Source organism: Salminus brasiliensis, chromosome 23 (assembly GCF_030463535.1).
Source record: "Salminus brasiliensis chromosome 23, fSalBra1.hap2, whole genome shotgun sequence".
Taxonomy (NCBI): Eukaryota; Metazoa; Chordata; class Actinopteri; order Characiformes; family Bryconidae; genus Salminus; species Salminus brasiliensis.
The window spans coordinates 19295-25000 of NC_132900.1; positions in this window are offsets into that span (position 1 = coordinate 19295).

Sequence of the window (5706 nt, forward strand, 5' to 3'; positions counted from 1 at the left end):
AGTATTTTGGCCAGTTCATTAATATAAATGTTGAATAGGGTTGGGCTTAAACAGCAGCCCTGTCTCACTCCGCGCTCCTGAGAGAGAGAATCTGTTTGTTTGTTACCGATTTTAATTCCACACCTGTTTCCTGTGTACATTGATTTAATGAGATCATATGTTTTACCCCCTACACCACTTTCTAGAAGTCTGTAAAATAATCCTTGGTGCCAAATAGAATCAAATGCTTTTTTAAAGTCAATAAAACAGGCAAATATTCTGGCTTTATTTTGATGGACATGTTTTTCAATCAGGGTGTGTAGGGTGTAAATATGATCAGGGGTGCGGTAATTTGGTAGAAACCCAATTTGACTTCTATTCAAGACACTGTGCTTCATAAGGAAGTTTAAGATTCTAGAATTTAAGATGCTGCACATCAGCTTCCCCAGATTACTGTTCACACAGATGCCTCTGTAATTATTAGGGTCAAATTTATCTCCATTTTTAAAGATTGGTGTTATCAGTCCATGGTTCCAGGTTTCAGGGAAGTGACCTACACTCAGAACTAAATTGAACAGTTTTAATATGGCCAAATTAAATTTTGAACTGGTACATTTTAGCATCTCATTCAGGGTGCCATCGGGTCCAGATGCTTTATTTGGTTTTAGTTTTTTAATTTTGTCTTTAAGCTCTTGTTCAGTAATTGAGAAGTCTAAAGGATTTGGATTGTTTTTAATTGCTATTTCTAATTTTTCTAGTTTTCTGTTTATCTTGCTTTGTTCTGAATTTGGGTCAAATTCTATTTTTTTAAACAGTGTTTGGAAGTGGTTTGTCCATGTATCTCCATTTTGTATGGCCAGTTCTTCATAATCTTTTTTTTTAAGTTTATTCCAATTATTCCAGAATGTGTTTGTATTTATTGACTCCTCAATTAGTGATAGTTGCTTGTATGTATATTGAGCTTTTTTGGTTCTGAGTGTACGTTTATAATTCTTTAGTGTTTCACAGTAAAGAAGGCGTATGTGTGCATTGTTTGGATTTCTGTGTTTCTGATTTGATAAATTTCTGTGTTCTTTTCTCATGTTTTGGCACTCCTGATCAAACCAATTGTCTTCTTTTTTGAGTTTGGGTTTTGATCTGTTTTTATTTTTTAATCGTGCTTTTTTAGCTGTTTTGTCAAAAATCATATTCATATTTCTTACTGCCAGGTTGATTCCTTCTTTACTGGGAACATATGTGGTGTCCAGAAAGGAGTCTAAAAGTGTCTGAATGTCTTGATTTGCAGCTGCTTTCTGGAACTCTTCTGTGCTGTTTTGGGCCCATCTGTATGGTCTCCGGATGTTGTACAGCTTACTGGGCTGTGTGTGTGCACTGCTGTTATCTTCTGCCCTTTTAATAACCACAGTGATTTGGCTGTGATCAGACAGAGGGGTGGGTGGTTTTACAGTGAATGCGCTGAGAGAGAAAGGGTCTAAATCTGTTATGATGTAATCTACTGTACTATTCCCAAGAGGTGAGCAAAATGTATACCTTCCTAAAGTGTCCCCCCGTAACCTGCCGTTGACGATGTACAGACCCAGGCTTTGACAGAGCTGCAGGAGGTCTTTACCACTTTTGTTGACCGTGCAATCTTGATTGTTTCTATGGGCATAAGAAGGGTTATTAGTAATGGATGGCATATTATTGTTAATGTATTTGTCATTTTTTATATTAATATAATCAGGCTGTGTTCCAGTTCTAGCATTGAAGTTCCCACAAATCAGCACATTTCCCTGGGCCTGGAAATGGCATATTTCCTTTTCTAGCTCTGGGAACGTCTCTTCGGAGTAGTAAGGGGACTCTGCTGGAGGAATATATATGGTACAGAGAAACAGATCTTTTTTCATAGGTAATAATGCCTTTTTTATTTTAAGCCAAATGTAAAATTTCCCAATTTTCAATGTGTCTAAAAAACTGTGTAGGTTTTCTTTGTACCATATGATTATTCCTCCTGAGTCTCTGCCCTGACGCACTGAGTTCAGCTTTTGGGAAGGGATGATGATCTCTCTGTGGCCTTGGGGACAGTGAGTGGTCGTATCAGTCCTACACCAAGTCTCCTGCAGTATTAGGAGATCAGTGTTTTTGATATTGTTTTGAAAGTCCTCATCTAGATTTTTAAACCCAAATGTTGATGATTTTAAACCTTGAATGTTCCACATGCTAATTGAGAGTGAAGCCATGTTAATAGTAAATCTCCTTTTCTGTTCAAAATGAGATAAATAAAGAAATCCATTAATACTGAATATATTGGGGGGAAATAAATAAATACATTCAGAAAGAAAACAGGAAGATCACTACAAGTTCATTTTATAATGAAAAAGACTGAAGTAGTGTCTGTAAGTGTGCTGCATATATGAGCTATGGGAGTTTTGCACAGATGTACTGTAGCAGCTGTTTGATTTCACCCATCTGTGTAGAGCTCTGTGGAGCACGAAGGACCTCTGCATAGCTGCGTTGCTGCTGTAGGGCCCTGTCCTGAATGAGGGGGGCTGCTCGGGGTGCGTGGTCAGGGTGGGGCCGGTGCACTGGTCTGGTTGGAGGGGGGCGTTGTGCTGGTCCGGTTGGAGGGGGGCGTTGTGCTGGTCCGGTTGCTGGTAATACCTGAGCTGGTCTGGTTGGAGGGGGGCGTTGTGCTGGTCTGGACAGTGTGACCCGGTAGGCTGGTCCAGGTGGCGGGATGTGAGGAGGGTTATGCTGTCCCGGTAGGTGCTGGGCTCTCTGGAGGTGTTTGTGGATGGTAGGGCTGATGGCTGCGTGCCTGAAGCTGTGTTGTGGTCTTGGGAACCTTCCTCCGTGTTCCTGTGTTGAGGGGGAATGTCTGCCAAGTGTGGTATTTTTAAGTGTCCTGGCAAATTCTCTGACCGTGTGTTTGCTTATGTGCACATGGTCGTAGAGATGGTGGGGGGTGATGTTAGAGTGGTGGGCCAGGTGCACATTAGGCATGAGGGCACATCCTCTAGAGATGTCTGCGTTGATCTTGTGGATGGTGGCTGGGTGGAAGTCTTTGTGGGGCAGGAGGGTGGAGATGATGATTTTGGCGTTAGGAAAAGACTCAGCAGCTCTCTCTGCTACTCTGCACAGCAGTCTTCCTACCCTCTCCTGCTCTGTTCTGAGGTCATTGGTGCCAGTGTGGATGATGATAGACTTGGCAGTGTTAAGTTTGGAATCAGAGAGAATTCTGTGGGCATCTTTTATTTTTGGGCACCATATTTTTGTGCTGTGAGGAGGAGGTGTGCTGGGTGTCTGATTTAGAGACTTTTACAGTGGTGTGGTGCTGTGAGGAGGCGGTGTGCTGGGTGTCTGATTTAGAGACTTTTACAGTGGCGTGGTGCTGTGAGGAGGAGGTGTGCTGGGTGTCTGATTTAGAGACTTTTACAGTGGTGTGGTGCTGTGAGGAGGAGGTGTGCTGGGTGTCTGATTTAGAGACTTTTACAGTGGCGTGGTGCTGTGAGGAGGAGGTGTGCTGGGTGTCTGATTTAGAGACTTTTACAGTGGCGTGGTGCTGTGAGGAGGAGGTGTGCTGGGTGTCTGATTTAGAGACTTTTACAGTGGTGTGGTGCTGTGAGGAGGCGGTGTGCTGGTGTCTGATTTAGAGACTTTTACAGTGGTGTGGTGCTGTGAGGAGGAGGTGTGCTGGGTGTCTGATTTAGAGACTTTTACAGTGGTGTGGTGCTGTGAGGAGGAGGTGTGCTGGGTGTCTGATTTAGAGACTTTTACAGTGGTGTGGTGCTGTGAGGAGGAGGTGTGCTGGGTGTCTGATTTAGAGACTTTTACAGTGGCGTGGTGCTGTGAGGAGGCGGTGTGCTGGGTGTCTGATTTAGAGACTTTTACAGTGGTGTGGTGCTGTGAGGAGGAGGTGTGCTGGGTGTCTGATTTAGAGACTTTTACAGTGGTGAGGTGCTGAGAGGAGGAGGTGTGCTGGGTGTCTGATTTAGAGACTTTTACAGTGGTGTGGTGCTGTGAGGAGGAGGTGTGCTGGGTGTCTGATTTAGAGACTTTTACAGTGGCGTGGTGCTGTGAGGAGGCGGTGTGCTGGGTGTCTGATTTAGAGACTTTTACAGTGGCGTGGTGCTGTGAGGAGGAGGTGTGCTGGGTGTCTGATTTAGAGACTTTTACAGTGGTGTGGTGCTGTGAGGAGGAGGTGTGCTGGGTGTCTGATTTAGAGACTTTTACAGTGGTGTGGTGCTGTGAGGAGGCGGTGTGCTGGGTGTCTGATTTAGAGACTTTTACAGTGGCGTGGTGCTGTGAGGAGGAGGTGTGCTGGGTGTCTGATTTAGAGACTTACAGTGGTGTGGTGCTGTGAGGAGGAGGTGTGCTGGGTGTCTGATTTAGAGACTTTTACAGTGGTGTGGTGCTGTGAGGAGGAGGTGTGCTGGGTGTCTGATTTAGAGACTTTTACAGTGGTGTGGTGCTGTGAGGAGGAGGTGTGCTGGGTGTCTGATTTAGAGACTTTTACAGTGGTGTGGTGCTGTGAGGAGGAGGTGTGCTGGGTGTCTGATTTAGAGACTTTTACAGTGGCGTGGTGCTGTGAGGAGGCGGTGTGCTGGGTGTCTGATTTAGAGACTTTTACAGTGGTGTGGTGCTGTGAGGAGGAGGTGTGCTGGGTGTCTGATTTAGAGACTTTTACAGTGGTGTGGTGCTGTGAGGAGGAGGTGTGCTGGGTGTCTGATTTAGAGACTTTTACAGTGGTGTGGTGCTGTGAGGAGGAGGTGTGCTGGGTGTCTGATTTAGAGACTTTTACAGTGGTGTGGTGCTGTGAGGAGGAGGTGTGCTGGGTGTCTGATTTAGAGACTTTTACAGTGGCGTGGTGCTGTGAGGAGGAGGTGTGCTGGGTGTCTGATTTAGAGACTTTTACAGTGGTGTGGTGCTGTGAGGAGGAGGTGTGCTGGGTGTCTGATTTAGAGACTTTTACAGTGGCGTGGTGCTGTGAGGAGGAGGTGTGCTGGGTGTCTGATTTAGAGACTTTTACAGTGGTGTGGTGCTGTGAGGAGGAGGTGTGCTGGGTGTCTGATTTAGAGACTTTTACAGTGGTGTGGTGCTGTGAGGAGGAGGTGTGCTGGGTGTCTGATTTAGAGACTTTTACAGTGGAGTGGTGCTGTGAGGAGGAGGTGTGCTGGGTGTCTGATTTAGAGACTTTTACAGTGGGGTGGTGCTGTGAGGAGGCGGTGTGCTGGGTGTCTGATTTAGAGACTTTTACAGTGGCGTGGTGCTGTGAGGAGGAGGTGTGCTGGGTGTCTGATTTAGAGACTTTTACAGTGGCGTGGTGCTGAGAGGAGGAGGTGTGCTGGGTGTCTGATTTAGAGACTTTTACAGTGGTGTGGTGCTGTGAGGAGGAGGTGTGCTGGGTGTCTGATTTAGAGACTTTTACAGTGGGGTGGTGCTGTGAGGAGGAGGTGTGCTGGGTGTCTGATTTAGAGACTTTTACAGTGGTGTGGTGCTGTGAGGAGGAGGTGTGCTGGGTGTCTGATTTAGAGACTTTTACAGTGGTGTGGTGCTGTGATGAGGCGGTGTGCTGGGTGTCTGATTTAGAGACTTTTACAGTGGCGTGGTGCTGTGAGGAGGAGGTGTGCTGGGTGTCTGATTTAGAGACTTTTACAGTGGTGTGGTGCTGTGAGGAGGAGGTGTGCTGGGTGTCTGATTTAGAGACTTACAGTGGTGTGGTGCTGTGAGGAGGAGGTGTGCTGGGTG